The 17,385-nt window shown below is 36.7% G+C and overlaps 1 protein-coding gene across 5 annotated transcripts in view; it reads right to left on the bottom strand.

Annotated features, from left to right (window-relative positions):
• Tcf12 (transcription factor 12) overlaps window positions 1-17,385 on the bottom strand; it is a 270,002-nt gene that overhangs the window by 182,164 nt on the left and 70,453 nt on the right. The gene's annotated exons all lie outside the window — the stretch shown is intronic.

The raw sequence follows: 17,385 nt of genomic DNA, 5'->3' as shown, positions 1-17,385 counted from the left end.
AACATATATTAGCATAATTTATGACAAAACTATAATCTGCAACTCAAATCCTAAGCATTGCCCGTGAAGGCATAAAACAATACATTCTGGAAAACTGGCAATTTCTTAAAAATATTCATATACCCTAAACCTAATTTTACCTCCAAGTTTTCAGCTACAATGAAATAAAATAGGAAAAATATGCCCTGAAGGAGTATTCTACACAAAGAAATGTGAAGAGCGGTCTTACCATAATAGCTAAACTGGAAACAATCCAGAAGATCATCGATGGGAAATGTATTAAGGAACTATGATACTACTCATTAAACACAATACGAAGACATGGGCTAGTAATAGACATAATAAAAGGCCTAATTCTCAAAATCACCAAGCCAGGTGATAACAGGAATACATAGATCAATCTAAAAACATCAAAAGTATGATGATTTAAAAAATAATCACTCTTTGCTGGGCAGTGGTGTCGCACACCTTTAATCACAGCAGATAGGAGGCAGAGGCAGGCAGATCTTTGTGAGTTGGAGGCCAGCCTCGTCCAAAAAGAGAGTTCCAGGATAGCCAGGTTGTTACCAAAGAAACCCTGTCTAGGAAAAAAAAAAAATACAATTTAAACATAAATATAATTTCAAAATCATTCTATTTGCTTCTCAGTTAGCTATCTAGGAAAAAGTATGAAAATCTTTTACAGGGTAAGTAAAACATTTTATAAAATACATAAAAATCTTACAAACATATAAAAATGGTGATACATCTTTAATTTTCAGCACTAAGGAGGCAGAGGCAGGCAGATATCTGACTTCAGTGTCAGCCTGGTCTATATATTTGCTCCAGATAAGCCAGAACTATGCAGTGAGATCCTGTCTCAAAATTATTAATATTTTTAAATGAAAAAATTAAGTCTATTAATGGGTTCTAAAACCATTTTCCTGTGGCTTCTTTAGCTACATATATATGAGTTACTTTCCTATCAAAACCCTAAGAATTGTGAAATGGTCCGAGAATTAACATTATCAAAGCTGTTTCAATGTAAACACTACTACAGACCAAACACTTTGCATACACATACCACAGCCTTCTCAACAGCAGCACACAACATGTATTCTTCTCAAGTGCTGCTTTTGGAGTATTTTCTAGAACAGAACAGATGTGTGATACAAACAAGTCTAAACATTAAGACTGAACTCAGAAATTGGTACCCCAAAAGAAAGTAGAAAACCCAGTGAAGAAGGAAAAATGAGAAACCATCTAGAGAAAAGTACATCAAACCTATGAGATGCAGCAAAAGTTGTATAAAAAAGGAATTTATGAAAGTGAATACTACTGTTAAAAACAATGACCTCAATAATTAGAAGATTGGCTGCTTGTATGAAAGAAAGTAGACTCCAATCTCACTATGTGCAAAATTGAAGTCAAAATTGATAAAAGACCTACATGGAGATGAAAAACTATAAAACTCCTAAAATAACTGAAAACCAGGTTACAGAGATGGCTCTTCATTAATAGCATATCCTTGCTTTTCTAGAGAACCCAAGATCAATCCAGAGCCCATGTTAAGCAGCTTTCAACCACCTGTAACTTCAGGTCCTCTGGCACAAGCACCTGGACTTAACTCACAAGTACATACTCACATATAGACATATATACATTTACATGACTAAAATTTAACTATCTATACATAACAAAACTGTGATAAGTGAATTTACTTTCCCAGATTCACTGCAAAGTTATCACAGCAGCCAAGATATAAATCAACAGAGATTGTAGCTCAGTGTAGAGCATTTGATGAGCACTTGCTGGGTTAAATTACAGCACTAGTGGATGGGGAAGGTGAAAATATGCACCTATTAATAAATAGGTAAATAAATTTTTTAAAAAGTTTAATACACATAGGGGATTAATTAGACATAGACCATTGACAAGAAAGAAATTCTGCCACAGGAGGCAACAGGGGTAAACCTAGAAGACAACATGTTGCTAAGTGAAATAAGCCTACCACCAAAACATAAATAGTACATGAAATTGCTTATTTGAAGTGTCAGAAAGAGTAAAACTCACAGAAGAACAAGCAGACGCTAAGGGATTGGAGGAATGAGAAAGGGAACCTTTACATAAGATAAATGGGATTCTAGACAGTACACTACTGTTGGAACATAATCCAGTCATAGAGTAGTGTGAGAATTCTGGGGTCTTGTGAGAACACTCCCAAGAAAACAGGTCTTGAGATCTCAATTTCTTTTAAATACAGAATTTTTCTGAGGATGTTTTTTCATGCTCCTCTAGGTACAGAAGACAGGAATAAGGTTACTTCAGCTGTTGCTATTCATATGAGTCTATGGATTTTTTTTGGGGGGGGGGCATATCTGGCTTGTCCTTATGACTGTAAGCTTTACTCATGTGATGTTTCTTACCCCTCAAGTATAAATTGTGTGATGCTCTGAATAAAATAGGTTATTGCTGGAGACTTTAGTCCCCTTCATGTTTAGCCCCTGCTTTCCCAAGTTCACACCACCAGTCAGAGCTATACTGTGCTGTACCTTTCAAAACTTAAAAAGGTAAATCATGATAAATGTTCATATAACTTTTAAAAACATTATTAGCATCTGAAACATAAAATCAGGAATCAGAAAAAGATGAAGCTTTCTAAAAGTCCCTTTGAGGTTTCTATAATCTGAAGAACTATAATCAGGCTACTTATGGATTAGGTTATTGAGCACTGCATCTAATTTATTGCTTTAAGAAGTCATCAATCTGCAAATCTGTGAAACTGAGAGACCCATTAAAAAGATATATTGATGCATAAACTAAACCAGAGTAGAGAAGAACTGGTATAGATAAAAGCTGCCATAAAAAACTGAATAGCAGGGCTGGAGAGATAGCTCAGAGGTTAAGAGCATTGCCTGCTCTTCCAAAGGTCCTGAGTTCAATTCCCAGCAACCACATGGTGGCTCACAACCATCTGTAATGAGGTCTGGTGCCCTCTTCTGGCCTGCAGGCATACAGACAGACAGAATATTGTATACATAATAAATAAATATTATAAAAAAAACTGAATAGAAAATGGGAACCTCTAAGTACTACACAAAGAAAGTGTGGCTTCTATTTTTAAGTAATGGTACACTAACATAATTAGAGCAATTTTTTTGAAAACAACAATTATAAATAATTGGAAAAAGAAATAAGATCAATTTAAAAATAAAAAGAAAATCAAAAAATACTAGAAACTGGAAAGAATCTTATAATGGTGAAAAGCCAAAAGAAAACAAGGAACAAAGTCAGTCAGGGAATGACATCCTAATCTACAGGTCTTGTTCACTTAAGACATTAAATTTTTTTAAATTTTTTGCTTTATTGGATTACAAAACAAAAAAATTGGAGGCTAGAATATGGCTAAAAATTGAGATAAATAAAAAGCACAAAGTAACAGAGGGTCCAAAAGTTTACACTTATCTCCTCCTGAAGCCTTTGGATAATCTCTGAAGAACTAAGCATAGAAAACATATCAAGGAGCCCAAAAGAAAGCATCAGCTCAAAGACTAAAATAGCCAAGTACAAATATCAGTAACTGGGAATTATGAAGACGCTAATTAAAGGGGAATGGGTCATAATTTGGGCTTCCAAAAAGTGTTTTAATAAAGAATGAGTTCAGCCTTAAGATGGCCAAGCAATAAAGGCCACTTAACAAAGGAAAAAGAACAGAAACTGACAAAAATAAAAATTTCTACAACCTTTCAATACTTTCCAAAAAAGCATGAAAAAAAATAGCTACCTATGTAGAGAAATGAGAATTAACATGAAAGTAGAAAAAAAGAAGTGTCCCACACTGAAACTGAATAAGCAGAAAGGAACTTTAAGGCAGCTAGTATAAATATTCAAACACTTTTTAAGAAAAAATAGTTACAACAAATGGGCATAGTCTTTGCAGGAAGAATTATCTAAAATGGAATTCAAGAATTTAATAATATGTTATATGAAAAGAAATCTGCATGGGGTAATTTAATGATGACTAGAATATCAAGAGTTTTATAAGTAAAACTCAACAAAAATAAAACTAAAGGAGAAAATGCAAAAATTCCTGTTTGGTAATACTAACAGGTCTAAAATTCATCCAAGAAGATCACGGTGGGGGCAGGACACAACTGACAGGATTTTCTTCAAATCAGTGAAAAACATCACCTTACAAGCAAAGCGAGTTCAGCAATCTCTATGCAGAACTATAAACCAATCACACATATGACTATGACAATTAAAAAGCAAAATAGAAAACTTTAGTTCAGACAGAGAAAAAAGAATATATTATGTAAGAAGAAAATGATTCAAGGAAATACGAACTTCTAATGAGAAGTAGTGAGTGTCAGATGACAATCGAGTAACATCCTGTAAGAGCAAGATGAAAAAAACCATCATCCCGGACTAAAAGACCACAAGTCCAAAACTACTACTGAAGGTTTTAGGATGAAGGAAAATAACAGACAATAAAATAAACAAACAAACAAACAAACAAACAAGGCCTTTATGACATTTTTATGACAAAGCATAAGGAAGTATATGTGGAATAATACTCTTCTAGATTCCTAGTTTTATATTAACATAGCAAAGTATATTAAGTACAAGTCTGCATAATAACTAGGACATTAAGAAGAATGTAGAGCAACTGCACTCATGCCTTGTGGGGAAGAACATAAAACATGATAAGAATCAATTCAGTATCTGTAATTCCAGAAAGCAGGCAGAAAGATATGTGTCTGCAAAGGTCACTGGCTGGCTATGTCCTAGTTCAGTGAAGAGAGACAGAAGAAGATACTGTAGTCAACCTCTGGTATCTACACCTACATACATGGGCACATACATGACACAGACGCCTGCACATACATGAACATGTATGTATGCACACATATACTACACATAAAATATAAAGCAAATGCTAATTGAGGAGAAAGCAAAATCTTTCTACAGGCTAGAGATGTCTCAATGGTTAGGAGTGCTTGCTACTCTTACCAATTCTGACCAGAATTCAATTCCAAACACCCATATTGGGTAGATAGCTCAAAATCATATATAATTTTCAAGCTCCAGGGGACCTAATGCTACTTTATGGCCTTTGCAGACACTCAAACATATTTGTACACCCAGAACACACATATACATAATATTGAAACAGGGTCTTTTTTGTAGTCCTGCCTGTCCAAAATTCTTTATGTAAATTAGGCTGGCCACAAACTCTCAAAGCTCCACATGCCTCTATCTCCCAAGTGCTGAGATTAAAGACACGGGCCACTATGTCTGGCTAAAAATAAATCTTTAAAATTCTCCTGCACTATTGACAGAAGTATAATGATACTGCCTTTAGGGAAAACATTACAAAGATTCATTAAACAATTAAAATTAGAACTATTAAGAATGGAGCGACAGCCCACTGGCTATGAATGCTTAATGCACAATCATGAGATTTGAGTTCAAATCCCCCCAAAAGACAAGTACAAAGTCATGTGTAGTCATGTAGTAATACGAGCGGCGAGGCTGCGTCCCTGGCACCCCAGCCACCTGGCTAGCTTATGCCCCGAAATAACAACACACAGATTGTATTAATTTAAACACTGCTTGGCCCATTTCTATCTAGCTTCTTCTAGGCTAACTCTTGCACTTGGACTAGCCCATTTCTAATAATCTGCTGTAGCCCACAAGGTGGCTTACCAGGGAGATTCTAGCCTACGTCCATCCTGGGTCAGAGCTTCATCGCCTGTGCCTCAGAGAGCAGAGCTCTCGCCTCTGCCCGCAAGAGTGGAGCATCGTGTCTCTCTGAGGCGTCTGCCCCCAGAGAGGAGAGCTGTTGAGTCTGACCTCACTTCCTCTTCCTCCCAGCATTCTGCTCTGTTTACTCCTCCCACCTATGTTTTAACCTATCAGGGCAAGCAGCTTCTTTATTTAGTTAACCAATGACCTTCCTCCATCATAGTCACACAAACCTGTAACTTCAACACTGCTGAGGAGCTTAGATTCAGGGATTGCTGGCAGTGGGAGATTGGATATCAAGAGAATAAGACAGAGAGCAAGAGAACAGGACAGCAGATATTTTCCTCTGGCCTATAGGAGTAAACACTGAAAATATACTCACACCTAACATAACCATACAAGACATGCAGCCACCACACACATACCCTAAAGTCAAACACAGAACTACCCTATGATCCAACAAATCTGTCTGGACAACTGTTCAGAACAAATGAAATCATAATACCAAAGCAATGAAACCACACTTCTATGTCCACTGTAGCATTAGCACAACAACTTAACCACGTGGGTGATGAATCGATATGGAAAATGTGATATAGACAGTACAATGCAGTATTATGTCAGATAGAAAAACATAGGATCCTGTCATATGCAACACTGATGGACCTGGAGGTCAGTATGTTAACTAAAACAAGGCAGTTACAGACAATATATCCTGAAAGAATCCTTATTTTAGAAGAAGCCAAATTAACAGAAACATCAAGTAAAACAGAAGTTGTCAGGGACTAGGGGAGGTGGTTTGTTGGGAGGCTACTGTTCAATGATTCCCACTGTCAGTTATGCAAGATAAGACCTACTGTACAACTGTACCAAATATACTATACAACACATTTAAAATTTGTTAACTGGATAGATCTTGTATTATATGGATTTTTATCATAATAAAGAAGTACAATTAGAAATTCAAAAATGAAAATGTTCAGATGTCCACAATATTATCCAATGGAAGATGGGAATTGCTGTTTTGAATACATATCACCCACACACAGATGCCTTTTACCAAGGGTCTTTTGTTTGTTTTTGTACCATGGTTTTTTTTTCCTTTGTCTTTCAAAAAGATCTATTCTTATTTTCTTTATCCACAGCCACCAGATGATCTACAAATATACCAGCCTCATAACTACGTATGAAGTCACTTTGTTTTATTCTTTCCCCTAAGAGAAAACAAAAGGTATTTTTGTACTTAATTGTGTAAACAGCCATAGAGGAAAGGGCTGGGAGATGGTAACTACACTGACAATATGAAACAAGCTGCAAACACACTAAGAAAGGGTTCTACCCTACAGACCGCAATGAAAGGCTCAGAAAAAAAAGTGTCTGATGAGTTTTGAATGTAATGGTTGTGTCTTCTTCTGTTACCCAAAATAACAACAATGAATATGAAGAAAGACAGAATACCAGTGATGAAATTAAGTAATAATAAATTAAACAAAAGCTAACAGCAGCATTCTCCATTCAAATGAAACAGCTACTGTAAACGTCCTGCCCATTCTGCCCCACATTCACACTTCAATTACTTTTGCTTTTGTATAAGTGATGCCTTTTGTATTTTTAATTCCAAAAGCTGCCAAAACAAGCCCAAGTATAGTAGCAAATTTATTTTGGGTTTTGTTGGCTTTGGACCCCGCATTCTGTTTTCTTCTGTGTGTCATTGTTGTTTTCACATTTGACAACAGCTCTAGATCTTGGCTTAACTTGGTTCTTTTGTTGATGTTTTGTGTGTGTGTCTGTGTGTGTGTGTGTGTGTGTGTACATATGCATTATAAAATTAGCATGAGGCAACAGTTTAGCTTCCACTACAATAAATTCTTAATGTGATGAAAGCCTGTGAACTATACTAAGGTGATCAAAAGACAGGAGGAGGGGAGGAACTGAGTGCTGCACGAATAATAAAAACCCAGAGACAGACATTAGGGTTCAACCTGAAGATAAGAAAAGCAAAGAAGCCAAGTCACTGGAGAGATCTCTACCACGGCTCAGAAAAACAAAGGGTGATCCTGCAATGCTTTCCACCAACCTCAGACTCCACACTCCACTGAGTTCCTGTCTTTTCCCCTTTATATTCCACCCAGCCATATCACTTCTGTCTCCACCTCCCTACTGCTGTAGGAATTGCCAGGACCAGTAGCCTGTATGTTACCTGCCCACTTGGGCATAGCCTCTTATGCCTATCTATGTAAAGTGTTTGCCTGGCCTCTCTTCTGGAGGCACGATTTGGTTCCTGTTTGGTTCCTGTTCCCCGTTCATGAAGAAGGCTATAATCTGTGAGTCTACCCCTAAATAAATAACCCTCTATTATAGTCATTTCTGAGCTAGTGTGGGATTTTAAGCATCCGGCTTCATCTGGCGCCCCCTGTGGATCCAGGTGGACCAGCTTAAAGGCCTAATCAGTCCACAACTCAGAAAGGCCCCACCACCACCTGGCTTGCTTTTACCTAAGCGGTTTTCTGTAGAATCCCAACCACAGTAAAGGTAACTGCATGAGACGCGCGTGCATGCGCTCTCTCTCTCTCTCTCTCTCTCTCTCTCTCTCTCTCTCTCTCTCTCTCTCTCTCTGCAGCGTTCATGGCGACTTGTACTGCTTCCGGTTTGTACTACCGGCTCCTGAGTTCTGGGCTTCTTGCTCCATGTATAAAATTGATTTAATTGCTTTTAATTTGTCAAGCAACCATATTTCTCAGTATTTAGCCAGCACCACGGAGAAAAAAACCAAAGTGGCTAAAAACTGTTCATGGTACCAGGTTATGTCGCTAATAGTGACTCTGAAACTACAACATCTGCTGGACGATAAAGACTATTACACCTAAAACAATTTCCCGGACCTCATAACAGGTAATTAATAAATCAATAAACTTTAAAGTTATATAATTGCAGACAACATTAACATAGAAAATGTTAGTAACTTTTTTGATAATACTATGATTTGTACTCTGCAAGGCTTATGGCTCTTTTGATACATCCATTTATTGAATATTGAAACTCAGATACTTTTCTTCATATTATATCCTTAAGAAAATGGTTTGATAACAGAGCCATTTATCAAATGAAAAAAGAATGAGGCACTTTTAGAAATGGTACAGTCTTTACAGACTAATAATGAACAGCTAACTGACAGGACTAATACCATTGAAAATCAAAAGTTACCTGAAAAAATTAATACTATTGAAAAGGGTAACATTAATTGGACAAACAAAAATGAATCCATGTCAATGGATACTGAAAAAACATCTTAAAGAATTCATACTATGAACCGGACAATCAAAATTTGTTAAAAAGTTTTGATAGGTTAGCAGATAAGAGTATCTCTCCAGGAAGGCAATCTGCATGCTATCCAAATAATATCCAAGGATGAGATGTTATCTTTAAAGGAAAAACTTCAGACCTTGGAATCACATGTACAGAATGAGGACAAGAGGCTAGGTGCCTCAGTGAAATCACTAAAAATATATACAGGCCAGGAGATTCAGGCTTTACAATAGACAGTAGTAAAAAGATTTTAAACAATTGAGGAAATTACTGGAGCTGATGAGCAGGAAAATAAGGCACAAGGAAAGGATTTAACATTGTCAAGTAGCTGTCAGAGATAACTTACCCAGGGATTTAGCTTCTTAACCGGTAAATCTACTCTGACAAAGCATCAAGTTCTAAACACCCTAAAGGATCCAGAGAAGATAGATGGATACCTAAGAAATTAAGAAAGCAATGGTAACTTACGGCTTCATTCCACATTTGTTAGGGAGATGGTAAAGACGTGGGCTTCTAGCATTAAAACAACACCACACAACTGGCTTCAGTTAGTTTGAGCAGTCATGGATGATGGGCCTCAACTGATGTTTAAATGTTATTTCAGAGAAGACACTAAAATTCTGAAACAACATGGAAGAGCAAAAGGACTTAAGGCTTCCCAAAATCAAATTCTTGGTGAAGGCACTTATGCTGACCTACAGGTTCAAGCTATTTACAATGAGCAAATCTTGTCCCTATGCCACAAAGCAGCCTTAAATGCTTGGGACATGACTCAAGAACCCAAACAACAACAACAAAAAAACAAAAACAAAAAAAAAAAAAAAACGAACTGAATCAAATATACCAATGTTAACAGGGCCAGAGAGAGCCCTTTGGTGACTTTTTGCAAAGATTAACTAAGGCTGTACAAACAGGAGTAACAGACCCAGATGCTAGAAAAGTACTTATTGAATCTCTGGCTTTTGAAAATGCCAACTTAAAATACAAAAAGATACTTGAGCCTTTAAAGGTTAGATCAGCACCAATGGATAAATGGATCCTACATGCAATGAACATTGAGACGTTTTACTATAATACTGAATTTTGGGTAGGAGAAGCAATTTCCAAAGGAATGAGGAACCATCAAATGCTAAATGTTTTAATTGTGGTAGAATAGGACATCTGAGAAGGGACTGTAGACAGAGAATTCCTAGGAATAATATCTCCTCTGGGAATGCCAAGAATAAAAGGACTCAACCTTCAGGATATGTAGGTGTGGCAAAGGCTGACATTGGACCAGTGAATGCAGATCAACAAAAGACAGACAAGTCAACCCAATACCATCAGGAAACTCCTTGGGTGGCCTCTCGCAAGTCCCCAAGCCAAAAGTGTCCCAGTCATTCCCAGTCACTGTAGAAGACATGTCTCACTTAAAAATCCAGAGACTTTTGTAAAAGACCATACTGTTCTGGGTGATGGAATAAAGTTGGAGGATAAAAGAAAAATCCAATAAGAAATAGGAAACAAATATTATGGCAGACTTCTATAAATGATCAAAGACCAAAGCTAAGAGTGCATATAAATGGCATTGCAATTGTGGGTTAGATAGACATGGGTGCGGACGTAAGAATCATTACTCCAGAATCTTGGCATCACTTCAGAATCTTGGCATCCAAATTGGCCTCTTCAAGAGGCAGGTGCTCTCAATTCCTAGGAATAAGAACCCTGTATCAACTGAAACAAAGCACGAAATGGGTTGAATGCACCAGTCATTTAGGCTGTACAAGAACACAAAGCAATTAGCAAACCTTTAGAGGTACCAAAGGCCCTATTTTTAAAATATTAACTGAAAAACCAATATGGGTTAAACAGTGGCCATTAACAGAAGACAAACTGCAGGCTTTAGAACAGCTGGTACAGGAGCAACCAGTTGCTCACGATATTGAAGAATCAAACAGCCTCGGAATTCTCCTGTATTTTTTGATAAAAAGAAATCTGGTAAATGGAGAATGGTGACAGCTATCAACAAGATTATTTAACCTATGGGCCCTCTACAATCTGGATTTCCTCTGCCTTCTCTTTTACCAAAAGGATAGTGTCTTATAATTATTGACTTAAAAGATTGTTTCTTCACTATACCTTTACAAGAAAAAGACAGAGAAAAATTCGCCTTCATTGTGCCTACTTATAATAATTTTCAGCCTACTAAGAGATACCAATGGAACGTCCTTTTACAGGGAATGCTCAATAGCCCCACCCAATGTCAATACTTTTTAAGTCAACTGTTGTAAATAATACATAAAAAATTTCCTAAATCTATAACTTACAATTACATGGATGACATTTTGCTATCTGATTCAAACATACATACTATAGAAAGAATGTCTGAAGAAGTAAAGAAAGTTTTGCCAAAATAGGGATTACAAGTTGCTCCTGAGAAAATAGAGAGAGGAGATTCTGACGATTACTCACAATATAAAATAGGATTTCAGAAAATTAGAAGAAAAAAAGACACAAATTAAGAGATTGTGGTCTTTGAATGACTTCCAAAGATTGTTAGGAGACATTTCCAGTCTATGACCAGGTGTTGGGATAACGCCTGATATATTTCATTTAAACAAAACCTTAGATGGTTAAAAAAAAAAAAAAAAGACTTAAATAGTGCCAGAGAATTAACAGCTGAAGCGGAAAAGGAAGTGACTGTTGCTGAAGAAAAATTGCAGGAGACAGATGTGGAAAGGGTGAATCCAAATCTTAACTGCATTTTCGTCATATTGCCTTCCAGAATTTCCTCTAGAGGAATTTTAAAACACAAAAAGATATAATCTTAGAATCGTTATCTTTACCACATAAACTAAGTAAAAAATAAACGAATGTGGATAAAGTCTCTAATTATAAAAGGTAAAAGAGACTTCATCAGCTAGCGGGTATAGACCCATCAGTACTACTGATGAAATTAAATATTTATTTATTTATTATGTATACGATATTCTGTCTGTATGCCTGAAGGCCAGAAGAGGGCGCCAGACCTCTTTACAGATGGTTTGTGAGCCACCATGTGGTTGCTGGGAATTGAACTCAGGACCTTTGGAAGAGCAGGCAATGCTCTTAACCACTGAGCCATCTCTCCAGCCCCTGCTGATGAAATTAAAAACTTATGGTAAGACATGGAACTTTGGCAAAGATCTTGTGCTAATTTTTTTTGAAAGATTAATAGCAATTATCCCAAAAGTGATAAAATTAACCTTATAAAGAGAACTCCATGGATCCTTCCTCACATTGAATGGTACAAACCAGTAACTGGAGCCCATACATTCTATATTGATGCAAAAACATAAGAAAAGACAGATTACAAATCAGAAATTTTAAGTAAAGTAGAACAAAGCCCTTATAATTCTATCCAAAAGGCAGACTTATATGCTATTCTGATGTTGCTGAGTGGTTTTACAGAACCTCTTAATATAGTTATTGATTCACAATACACAGAAAGTTGTCATGCATATTGAAACCAGTGAATTTATACTAGATGATACAGAAATGACTTAATTATTCATACAGGTTCAAGTAATAACCATGAATAGGCTTTGTCCCATATACATAACAAACACCAAATACTATACGGGTCTTCCAGGTTCTCTAGCACAAGGTAATGCAGATAGATATAAATCGATTACTGATTAGAAGTGTGTTGAAGGCCACAGAATTTCATAAGAAACATCAGGTCAATAGCAAAGGTTTAAAGAGAGAGCTTTTAATTACATGGCAACAAGCTAAGGAGATTATAAAGAAATGTCCTACTTGTTCTTTCTATAACCAAACACCACTACCTGCAGGGACTAACCTAATGGGTACTCAAAGGGATGAAATCTGGCAGATGGATGTGTTCTACTTTGTAGAATTTGGAAAATTAAAGTATGTACATCACACCACTGAAACTTATTCAGGTTTTCAATGGGCAACTGCTTTGAGCTCAGAAAAGGCTGATTCAGTAATCATGCATTTATTAGAAGTTATGGCCATCATTGGTATACCTGCACAAATAAAGACATATAATGATCCAGCAAGTCTCTAAGAAAATGAAACACTTTTTTGCTTATTAAAATATAAAACATATTACAGGTATATCACACAATCCTACAGGTCAGGCAGTTATAGAAAGATAAGACTGAACTATAAAGGATATATTAAACAAACAGAAAGGGGTGAAAAATACCCCCAGAAATAGATTACATAATGCTTTATTAACCTTGAATTTCCTTAAAGCTAATGAGAAAGGGACAACAGCAGCAGAAAGACATTGCATAATAGAAAAGTCTTTTGAATTAAATCAGCCGGTGTATTTCAAGGATGTGTTGACCTCACAATGGAAGCCAGGAGATGTGCCACATAGGAGTAGTGGTTTTGTTTGCTTTAATAGGAGAAGAAAAGTTAGGGCTACCATCAAAATTAATAAATATTTGGTTTGAAAAGGAGAAATCTCTTGAGAGAAATTACGGCTCATCCACAGAGGTAACAACACAGAGGTGATAAGGAAACCTCATAAGGATTGGGGCAGGGTTCTGTTCTTATCTTTACAGGAAAATACTCACCTTCAAAAAGTCAAGGGACCATGGACATCTAGATGCCTAAAGAGGAAAAGGTAATTATCCAGATAGGATCGCCCAGCAAAGAGAATTAACACTTGTGAGGACATGGCATCTGAGAGTAAAAATCTCTGAATACTAAATAAAATAATAATCATGACTCACTTAAAAATCAAAGCTGCCTTTGGAGTTGGACAATGGCTCTGCCCTTGTCTAAATCCAAGCATATTGTTAAAATAAAAATTCAGTCTTCCTGTCTCCTGTGAGTGGCCATGATATAAGACAGAAAGAAAAAAGAATTTTAAAAAAGTATTACATTTCTTCATACCTATTTTTGTCTCTAACATACCTTTCATTGAATATATGTTTGTATAAATAATATTTAAGTTTTCCACAATGAACAATGAATTTTCCTGAAGTAATCTTTGAAGTTTCCAGAGAAGATGGGGCCCCACAAAAGAACTTCACCTGGTTGATATGACGTCATGATGCTGATAGGACTACTATAAGACCTGTTTTGGATATCAGCTGCTCAAGATGGTTCCAACTTGGTTAGCTGAAATGGTGCATTTTTTACAATGTTCAGGGCAGAACACGAAATAGGAACCTCAGAAAAATGCTACCAAATAATCAGAGACTATTTGCAATTATACCAGACAGTAATCTTGGAAGTTAACCATCATTTTACTTTCACAGGATTCCATAGAAAGAACATCGCCCCCATGACAGCTAGAAGTAATTTTAGAAGGTGTCCCCTCTCCAAACAAAGTTTGTCCTCAGTACATTTTCATTTTTATCTAATACAGAAATACTTGATGTCAGTGAGGATGTTCTTTCTCAAATCTCTTCTCGTATTATGAAAGGTAAGAGCTTGCTATGTTAATGGCACAGGCTCATTGTAGGTATGCATAGATGATCATGCAATGGATCAATATGAAAAAGAAATTTATGAGTTGAATCTATGCCTTTTAGTGACAAGTTGAGATGAAGAGGAGCCTATCGCACATAGCAAAGTTTATGACTGCAAAAAGTATGGAATCAAGAATAAAACTCAACTGTCCTAATTCTCATACTGTAGGTCAATTACCTTAATTTCATTTTTTATCCAGCCAAAGTAGCAGTATCATTAAGAAAATTTCAAAAACTATTCCTATTGGCTTTGAATTATTTTATATTTATATCTGCTCATAAAAGAATATTAATGTTCTGAAAAATGAATCATACACTTAGTACCTTATTTTAAAGGGTATCTGCTACCAAGTATCAACCTAAAAATAGCTGTTTCTTCTTCAGATCACTTACAGGGAAGAGAAAAGGTACTAGAGCTATTTTTCAGAAAATCAAACTTCTACTTTTCAGTCAATTCTTACGGAACTCCTTTCCATCTGTTCACTGATATTTCTGTCAGGTTACACACTTGCCAAAAGTTTTCTTTGGATTCAAAATCCACTGTTGAAAATAAACGGAATTTTTCAAAAATCAGTTTACTCATTTTTAAACCAAAGAACATTAGTTTAAAGAATGTAATGCTGTCATTCATAATGTCAAAAGACTCCACAATCAAGCACACAGCCTGTTATAAAAAAAATCAGTAATCTAGACTGAATCACAAATTAATACAGCAGAATTCTTTGCTAATTTGTTTCATTAAAAATTCATTCTATCAGTGATGGCAGCTGAAGTGAGAAAAGCAGCAGAGCCAGGGGTGAAGTCTGAGTCTTAAGATATATTGGTCTCAACTTCCGCTGGGGCCTGGTGTATAGATAGAGATGGCAAATCAGGGTTTTTGCTTCTGGTGATTTCCTGGGCCTGGGCTCTCCTGGAGAGATAAGTAGCACTCTAACAGTGCTGTTTTCTTTCTCTTTGGGGGGAAGGAGGGTGATAAACAAAGTCTCACTATGTAGATCAGGCTGTCCTAAGAACTCAATTTATATAGACCAGGCTGATCTTGAACTTATAGAGATCTTCCTCTGCCTCCCAAGTGCTGAGATTAAAGGCGTGCGCTATCACACTAGGCTGAGGCCTGTTTTATATAGTGGACAGTGATGAAATACCAGCAAAGGGTCAAAATTACCTGGCTTCAAAGCCAATGATGACTTCTGAATGAACATAAACTCTTCATCATATCAATTTAACAGACTCTGGGTCCTTGAATGACATGCTAAAACTGGGTAATAAATCTCGAAGAAGCTGATTACCCAAGGACCAGAATGCCCTGATATCAGCCTTCCACTGGTTTTACTCAAATGAGAAAGCTATGACAGAAACCAAGTGGCTATCGTCACAGTAGAGACAATCTACACAATTCCTTAATGTGGAAACCTCAAGAACAGAAAGTAACTAATAGAAATGACCTATAAGAAAAGCAGCAAGGTGCCCATCAAAATCCCAGCACAATTCATCAAAGACTTCGAAAGAACGGTACTCAACTTCATTTGGAAAAGCAAAAAACCCAGGATAGCCAAAACAATCCTGCGCAATAAAAACTTCTGGAGGCATCACAATCCCTGACTTCAAATTCTACTACAGAGCTACAGTACTGAAAACAGCCTGGTATTGGCATAAGAACAGACAGGAGGACCAATGGAACCGAATAGAAGACCCAGATATCAATCCACACATCTTCAAACACCTGATCTTTGATAAAGAAACAAAAAATATCAAATGGAAAAAAAAAAAGCATATGTAACAAGTGGTGCTGGCATAACTGTATATCAACATGTGGAAAAATGAAAATACACCCATATCTATCACCCTGCACAAAACTCAAATCCAAATGGATCAAAGACATCAACATAAACCCAGCCACACTGAACCTTATAGAAGAGAAAGTGGAAAGTACAGTTGAACACATTAGTACAGGAGACCACTTTCTAAATATAACCACAGAAGCAGAGACACTGAGAGAAACAATAAGTGGGACCTTCTGAAACTGAAAAGCTTCTGTAAAGCAAAGGACACGGTCAACAAGACAAAACGACAGCCTACAGAATTGGAAAAGATCTTCACTAACCCCACATCAGACAGAGGTCTGATCTCCAAAATATACAAGAACTCAAGAAATTGGACACCAAAAGATCACATAATTCAATAAAAGAAAATGGAGTACAGACCTAAACAGAGAATTCTCAACAAAGGAATCTAAAATGGCTGAAAGACAACATCCTTAGTCATCAGAGAAATGCAAATCAAAACAACTCTGAGATTCCATCTTACACTTGTAAGAAAGGCCAAGATCAAACACACTGATGACAGCTTATGCTAGAGAGGTTGTGGGGAAAAGGGAACACTTTTGCATTGCTGGTGGAGAATGCAAGCTGGTACACCCCTTTGGATATCAGGGTGGGAATTTCTCAGAAAATAAGGAAACAACCTTCCTCATGACCCAGTAATTCCACTTTTGGGTATATATCCAAAGGATGCTCAATTGTGCCAGAAGGACATGTGCTCAACTATGTTCAGCTGTTTGTCATAGCCAGAACCTGCAAACAACCTAAATGCCCCTCGATCGAAGAATGGATAAGAAAAATGTGGTATCCTCGTTTGTATAGTGGTGGAAAAAAAAAAAAGAAAAATGTGATACATTTACACAATGGAGCACTACACAGAAGAAAAAATAACGACCTCTTAACATAGAGAAGAGAAATATATTTTTAATTAACAAAAATATCTATCTAAGGCCGGGCGGTGGTGGCGCACGCCTTTAATCCCAGCATTCGGGAGGCAGAGGCAGGTGGATCTCTGTGAGTTCGAGACCAGCCTGGTCTACAGAGCTAGTTCCAGGACAGGC

This window comes from Microtus ochrogaster, chromosome 5, assembly GCF_000317375.1.
Source record: "Microtus ochrogaster isolate Prairie Vole_2 chromosome 5, MicOch1.0, whole genome shotgun sequence".
Taxonomy (NCBI): Eukaryota; Metazoa; Chordata; class Mammalia; order Rodentia; family Cricetidae; genus Microtus; species Microtus ochrogaster.
The sequence above is the reverse complement of the archived record's forward strand: the minus strand, read 5'-3'. Positions and strand labels throughout refer to the sequence as shown.